We start from the raw sequence: 8,388 nt of genomic DNA, 5'->3' as shown, positions 1-8,388 counted from the left end.
ACTTTCATGCGTTTACACACCAGTAACACGGGGACACCTCTGCCTTTGGGGACAAAAACCATGGTCCCCAGTTGTTTTTCATTTAAATAGTATTCAGCATGCTCCAAAATGTGTTTAGGTCTTAAAATCTCAATGGTCCCTAAAAGTGATTTTTATCATTTTTCTGTGTATCTGTGTGTGACAAACACTACCCCCCCCCACCCAATCTGTGTATAACTCTACATCGCCATCTGGTGGAAGTGTGTGGAACTTGTCCCCAATAGTGACAATTATCATATCTGTGTGTGTGTATGTCTAGGACCCCATAGGTAGCCAGCGTTTTGCCTGATAAGCTAGCACTACAATAACATGCATATATTAGCACTACATGCTAACTGCAGTGGTGATGTGGATTCCCATGCATTGCTAGCAATTAGTAGCATGTAGCTATCATTACCATGGCCAGCTAGCCTACATCTCCAAACCCTACCAAGCGTTATAGCTAGCACTACATTGGCATGCAAATATTAGCAACTAACTGGTAGCCAATGTTATCATCATTAGCTAAGTAAATGTACATACCTATGCATTGCAAGCTATTGGTAGCATGTAGCTACCATTACCATGGTCAGCTAGCCTACTTACCAAACCCCACCAAGCATTGCCGCTGGCAGGCATAAGTGCTATGTACAGTAAATCCTTCCATAGTTAACAGTGGCGGAAGAAGTACTCTGATCTTTTACTTAAGTAAATATGGTAATCCCACAGTGTACAAATACTCTGTTACAAGTAAAAGTCCTGCATTTAAAATGTTGTATATAAAAGTACATAAGTAGGCTATTAGCATCAAAATATACTTACCACAAGTAAAAGCACTCCTTATGCACAATGGTTCATTTCAGAATAATATATATTATAATATAGGATTCTAATTATTTAAGCATTGATGTGTGTAAGGTTTTGAGGTGGTAAACTCTTACAAACAGGATGGAAACTGGTGGGATTGAGGTGTAAAGTTTGGTGGAGCAATGAGCAGCAACAGTCAAACATGGATTTTTCCAGAGATCAAATTTATGCGACCATAAACAAGTTAAAAAAATCAAGTCTCACCAATGGGTAGCAGGCAAATACACAACAAAACAGGTTAACAGTGTGTAGCAGATTCCAGTTATTGAGGTGTGACAAACAATTTAACAAAAGGACATATAGCATCATATACAACCACAGACATCAATAAGTAGATCTGAAGATGAAAGGTTATACTATATCATTTGGTCTTATGGAGATGGTGGAGAGCATTGTCTTACTGTACACACATACATATATATATATATATATATATATATACACAGTACTAATGGAATACTTGTGTACTTTTGGCTGGAAAGTTTATGGAAATCCATCAAATCCTTATGATATCAAAATTAAATCTACAATACATCACGTCATTAATTCTTAAATTGTTTTTCCACCTCTTTTTTGTTATTTTGTCATGTGCTGCAGTGCAGTAAGAGGGCTCAGTCATTTTGTTGTCCTGAACAATGACAATAAAACTGTATCTCTATCTAAAGCGATTCATTGCAGGGTTAAAGGCGTATTCAGACTCCCAAAGTCTCAAATAGAGGCAAGCGTAATCAGGGGCAAAGCTGGCTCCCATCATAGTCCCTTTGCATTGTCTGAACAATCTTTCTTGAAACACAGGCACATTATTACTCAATACCCACTTTGTAGGTTCCACTATAAAGCCTGTGGAGGTGTCAGTCGCTCTCTATCTGACAGATAATGACTGACTGCTCGAAGGCCATCAGATTAATCAATATTAGTGTATTCATAGTTTTCACGTGACATCACAGCCCTATGGGAACACCTACCTGGAGGGCAAAACAAAGCTGCCCTCCACTGTCCACCAGCGACAGCCCAGCTTTTACAACACTGTTAGTTGTTGTTCAATTTGATGCACAAACCGAAGAGAAGACGAGACTGGACTGTGTTTATACAGCACCGTCTCAGAACCAAAACCCTGATCAGAGGATTGTGGATTTGTGCAATTAAATTAGACGTGCCGCCGTCCCTGACGAGAGTGGACTACACCAACACTGACTGAAACTGAACACCCATGCAGCCAACGACTACGACCGAGCTAGCTGTCTCTCCCATCTCCATCAAACCAGCTCATTTAACCATTCAACCATTTAAATCATTTTCCAGACATCGCTTCGCAAGCGGTGTTACTACGTCTGCTCTGCCTATGTCCGTCTCCAGCGGCTGGTTCAACTACAGAGATGCGAGTAGTGACAGCTAGCTTGACCGCAGTAACCAATGTTAATTTCTTGTCCTTAACCTCGTCATCCTTCACCATCCAGATTGAAAGTCCAGATAACTGTGACGTTACACTTTCCTCTTGGTGACAGTATAAGGGATGGAGTCTCCACAAGATATAACGTTATGTAGCTAAACATCACCAGAGTACAGCTCCGGGGACGTAGCTGAGACAACTTTTCGACTAGCAAGCTATGCTAGCTAACGCTGTCTGGTTATCAACTCCTTGATCAGAACAGAATATAATAACTTTCATCACTGCTCATTTTAGAAAGGCTACCGCAAGAAAACGTCTTCTTTGTTTAGATTATCAACCAGACAATGGATCATAGATGTTTGTTACTTGCTGTCAGCGCTAGCTGGTGTAGCTAGCATGCTAGCAAGCTAACAAGCCTAAATTTTCCCAGTATCAGACAGAATTGCACAGTGAAAGCGAGGCTTATGGGAAACCAATCTAAACGCACATTACATGAACAAAGAAGAGGTTTTCTTGCGGTGACGTTTCTAAAATGAGCAGTGGTTAAAGTTATTAGATGCTGTTATGACCGAGGAGTTGATAAGCTAGCGTGCTAGATAGCTGAAAAGTTGTCTACTTCCACTTAAATGATTAAAATACCGCAGCAGGTACTGTATATGGGTCATATGTGCCTAAGACTTGCAGTTTGTATATATATCTTTGTTTTTCCTCGCTTGAGAGGTAAACACTTGCTGATTGTAAAAAATAAAGATTTGACAGCCTTGTGCTCTTCCTGGGGTCTTGGTTTTGCCCTCCAGGCTCTGCGCGAGTCACGTGACTGAAAACTAAGGCTGTATTCGAAACCGCATACTGCATACTACTGAGGAGCGCAGTATGCAGTATACAGTACATACTGCGTTCCTCAGTAGTATGCAGTATGTGACAGTTAAAGTGATGTATTTAGCAGTAGCCTATGCTAGACGAGGCTTAAGCCTTTAAACCAGCTCTTAAAGCACAGGACAAAAAAAACAAACATTGTGGGATACAGTAGGCGAGATAGACTGGTCCGATGCATACTGGAGAATTTTTCCAAATCAGTACGTCATCTGGGTATTTTTGGCATACTGGAGATTTTGCTTTTGTTCGCATACTGCATACTACATACTACATTTTGGCCAAATCAGTACGTACTACTAATATAGTATGCGGTTTCGAATACAGCCTATGAATAGTGCTTCTACTTCCATTGTAATCATAAAGTCCCAGACAGTATCGACTTGGCTCAATTTATTTAAAACTTCTGTAGTGTCCCAAACACATGTAAGTAGCTTATGAACAGAGGATTTTAAATTGTAGACTATAAACTGTGAAGCTGGCTCTGTGATACCTCTTTCACACCAATGACCAGGATCGGATCAGGGTTATCTGACCCTGGTTCAATCCTTCTTTTGTCAATTCAAACAAAGCCAGTAAACACGGGTTGTTCCTGGTTCAATTCAGATACAACCTGGGTCAGACCCAGGAGCAATACATACCAATTAGCTCAGGTGCTAGAAATGAGCAGAGGATTTACACATCTGGAGGGCTACAGAGAGAGGGGATGATAGAAGCATCATCAATGTGTGTAAAAAGTCTAATGTCACAGAATGATGCATGTTTTGGGGATAATATGATGTAAATATAGTACATACAGCATTTTGGCTGTATAAAGTAGGCTATATCCACATATACTCTCCTTTGTCAGTTCAGGGTGAGAGGAGCCAAATACTACACTTTAATATCAAAAGTATTCTATAAGCAATAGTCCAGAAACCACTATAATGCCAGAAGAGCTACTTTGCAAATAAAATGTTGGAAAGAAATGAAACTGACGCGAGCAGGAAAGACCAGAAAGATATAGAAATAACAGTCTTCCCGACTGCAGCTGACCTCATCAACAAGCCCTAGGACACCCACCGACTCATTATTTAGGACCTCTTAATTTTTTACATATTTTAGGCTGTATATTTTTGACTATGTATTTTTGACTGCTACACACCATTACAACACCAAGTCAAACTTGTATGTAGCTTAATCTGATTACCTACTTGGCAATAAAGCTGATTCTGATTCTAATGGTGCTCACATGTGCCCAGATGCACTAGGACAGATGTAACCATTTTTCAGACAATGAAGACCTCCCTATGAAATGCATCCATCATTTTTTACTTTCCTCAGCAGAGTTAATCCATTCTGCGTTATGCATTCATTACATTTTTCTGAACAACAGCAATAGACTACTGGGCACCTGACTTCTGTGTTAAAAATTAAGCCAATTGCTTTGATTACTGTCCTAACATCTACAAATATGTTGTCATTCCTATAGGGTATGTGTTTAGCAGTAAGGATGTGGATGAGCATCAGTATTCTGAAAACTGTACACAGTATAATTTGAATAGGTAGCCTGTACATACAGTAGGCTATGTGCTATGGGAAAACCAGGTGCAGGTAAAGGCATCATCAATGCAAATGTGTATGTAACATAATGGGATTTGATCGCCAGTCTCCTTTGGGGGAAGGCTAAACATGTCCATTAACAGTCAGCAAGAGGAAGATGTGTCATTGAGGAGATAGCTGGGGTATTTCACTCACTGTTCCCACCCCACTTTTTCCATCACTATGCACACACAAGCATGTGTAATAAACAGGCTAATTGATAACTCCTAAGGGGTGAAATGTTACCTGTGTTATTAATAATAATTATTATTAGTTTTGAGCAATTTTGAATAAGGTCTTTAGTCTAACCCAGAGTGGGAATGGTAATTCAACATCTTGTCTCCTACCCTCACCTGCTCTCAACTCCTACAAGCAAGGTGATGTTTAGCAATAGGCCCCTCCCACACTCCTGATGATTGGGAACAGACGTCACATGGTCACGTGATCACATGGTCAAGGTAGTGCACTCCACCGTCCGTGTTGCAGTCACAGACAGCAGGAAGACACCATGAGGCAGCAACCTTTAAGGTAGGTAATGGTTGATTGAGGATTTTAACAGGGTTTTATGAGTTGGATGTCGTGTAATGACAGCAGACTAATTTACAAATGTGAAACTGAAAATTTTCTGGCTAGTTGGTGACTTTAAATTGATATTTCAGCCGCAAAGCTAGCTAGCTAGCTAGTTAGGTACACTTGATGAGCAAATGAAAAAAATTGCTGGATTTATCAGATTTATGCTGAGTGATTCATCCAGTTGTATGATGTTAATGACAGCGAAATCATTGAAAAATGTGAAACTGACAATTTTCTGTTGAAATGGTGCAGATAAATGCTAACCCCTTAACACTCCAGCCGCTATTCTGTCTTTAAGAGGTTGTAGCAGGCTCACTTTTGAAGCTATAGTGGAGATACTGGTATCATATGAAACTAGAAAACATAAGGAAGTCATTGGTGCCATGTCATGCTAGCTAGTCAGGAAGAAAGCCAAATAATGCTACGAAGTTATGCTAAATTTTGGCGAGAAAAACTGGTATGGCCATTTTAAAAGGGGTCTGACCTCAAGATATGTGAATGTAAATGGGTTCTATGGGTACCCACGAGTCTCCCCTTTACAGACATGCCCACTTTATGATAATCACATGCAGTTTGGGGCAGAAACCATGCAGGTTTTTGCATGCAGTGCAAATGTATTCTATAAATGGTGTATTTGAATATTTCCGCATACTGGGGTCCCTTAACAGTCTTGGAAATACATAAATTGGGTGTGACTGTAAAGCTCAAACTATTGTGGATCCAATGAACATGAAATTCTTTTTTCAAACAGATGAAATGGCTGACAAAGGAAGAATAATGGAGAGATCTGTGAGGAGTAGACGGATCCGTCCTCAAGAGGATGCCGAACAACAGAGTATTTTTTCAACCCGAACAAAGGTAAGTTCTTACATTTTTGTATGTTTTACATCTACACATGCAAGTACGGCTTGTGTCAGTTGTACACAGCCAATTAACCTATCATATATATTACCATACTGGTGACCAAAGGTATAACATGGATGAACGTCCCCGATTAGGATTGAGTAGCGTGTGTATATGTGTCAAGAAAGACCCCAAAAGTAGTGATACACTGGCGTACTGGTGACCAAAGGTTTTATGTGGATGTCCCTGGTTAGGTATGAGTAGTTGGAATTGTTCCATAAAGTGACAAGAAGGGAGCCTCCTACATCCCCACACACTGAATCGGTTCAAATTGTAGCATCTTCTTGTGTCATGACATCTGAGCTGTACAGTATCATGATTGTTTTTCATTTTATCCTATTTTTGTGTTTCCAGCAGAAAATGTCACCTGATGTCAGCGAGCAGATTGCCAAAGATAGTGACGTATTTCAGGTAGGGGCCAGTATATAAAATACTACTTAAGCTCTTAGAGATTGGAAGGTATTTGTTCTCAGTGAAGTATATAGTGGGTCTATGAGTAGGTATTGTTATCCAGTGTTTCAGTCCAAGTAGTCATGGTCTGTCAGGACTTCTCTTGTCCATATATATTACCTTATATGGTAGTTTGTGTGTTTGGAACAACCCCAAAAGTATTGATAGACTGACATACTGGTGACCAAAGGTTTGACATGGATGAACGTCCCCGATTAGGATTGAGTAGCGTGTGTATATGTGTCAAGAAAGACCCCAAAAGTAGTGATACACTGGCGTACTGGTGACCAAAGGTTTTATGTGGATGTCCCTGGTTAGGTATGAGTGGTTGGAATTGTTCCATAAAGTGACAAGAAGGGAGCCTCCTACATCCCCACACACTGAATCGGTTCAAATTGTAGCATCTTCTTGTGTCATGACATCTGAGCTGTACAGTATCATGATTGTTTTTCATTTTATCCTATTTTTGTGTTTCCAGCAGAAAATGTCACCTGATGTCAGCGAGCAGATTGCCAAAGATAGTGACGTATTTCAGGTAGGGGCCAGTATATAAAATACTACTTAAGCTCTTAGAGATTGGAAGGTATTTGTTCTCAGTGAAGTATATAGTGGGTCTATGAGTAGGTATTGTTATCCAGTGTTTCAGTCCAAGTAGTCATGGTCTGTCAGGACTTCTCTTGTCCATATATATTACCTTATATGGTAGTTTGTGTGTTTGGAACAACCCCAAAAGTATTGATAGACTGACATACTGGTGACCAAAGGTTTGACATGGATGAACGTCCCCGATTAGGATTGAGTAGCGTGTGTATATGTGTCAAGAAAGACCCCAAAAGTAGTGATACACTGGCGTACTGGTGACCAAAGGTTTTATGTGGATGTCCCTGGTTAGGTATGAGTAGTTGGAATTGTTCCATAAAGTGACAAGAAGGGAGCCTCCTACATCCCCACACACTGAATCGGTTCAAATTGTAGCATCTTCTTGTGTCATGACATCTGAGCTGTACAGTATCATGATTGTTTTTCATTTTATCCTATTTTTGTGTTTCCAGCAGAAAATGTCACCTGATGTCAGCGAGCAGATTGCCAAAGATAGTGACGTATTTCAGGTAGGGGCCAGTATATAAAATACTACTTAAGCTCTTAGAGATTGGAAGGTATTTGTTCTCAGTGAAGTATATAGTGGGTCTATGAGTAGGTATTGTTATCCAGTGTTTCAGTCCAAGTAGTCATGGTCTGTCAGGACTTCTCTTGTCCATATATATTACCTTATATGGTAGTTTGTGTGTTTGGAACAACCCCAAAAGTATTGATAGACTGACATACTGGTGACCAAAGGTTTGACATGGATGAACGTCCCCGATTAGGATTGAGTAGCGTGTGTATATGTGTCAAGAAAGACCCCAAAAGTAGTGATACACTGGCGTACTGGTGACCAAAGGTTTTATGTGGATGTCCCTGGTTAGGTATGAGTAGTTGGAATTGTTCCATAAAGTGACAAGAAGGGAGCCTCCTACATCCCCACACACTGAATCGGTTCAAATTGTAGCATCTTCTTGTGTCATGACATCTGAGCTGTACAGTATCATGATTGTTTTTCATTTTATCCTATTTTTGTGTTTCCAGCAGAAAATGTCACCTGATGTCAGCGAGCAGATTGCCAAAGATAGTGACGTATTTCAGGTAGGGGCCAGTATATAAAATACTACTTAAGCTCTTAGAGATTGGAAGGT

The 8,388-nt window shown here is 40.2% G+C and overlaps 1 long non-coding RNA gene across 2 annotated transcripts in view; it reads right to left on the bottom strand.

The window, feature by feature from the left end:
- Positions 1-8,388, bottom strand: part of LOC119474808 — a 408,694-nt gene that overhangs the window by 217,735 nt on the left and 182,571 nt on the right. The window lies entirely within an intron of this gene.

This window comes from Sebastes umbrosus, chromosome 16, assembly GCF_015220745.1.
Source record: "Sebastes umbrosus isolate fSebUmb1 chromosome 16, fSebUmb1.pri, whole genome shotgun sequence".
Classification (NCBI taxonomy): domain Eukaryota; kingdom Metazoa; phylum Chordata; class Actinopteri; order Perciformes; family Sebastidae; genus Sebastes; species Sebastes umbrosus.
The sequence above is the reverse complement of the archived record's forward strand: the minus strand, read 5'-3'. Positions and strand labels throughout refer to the sequence as shown.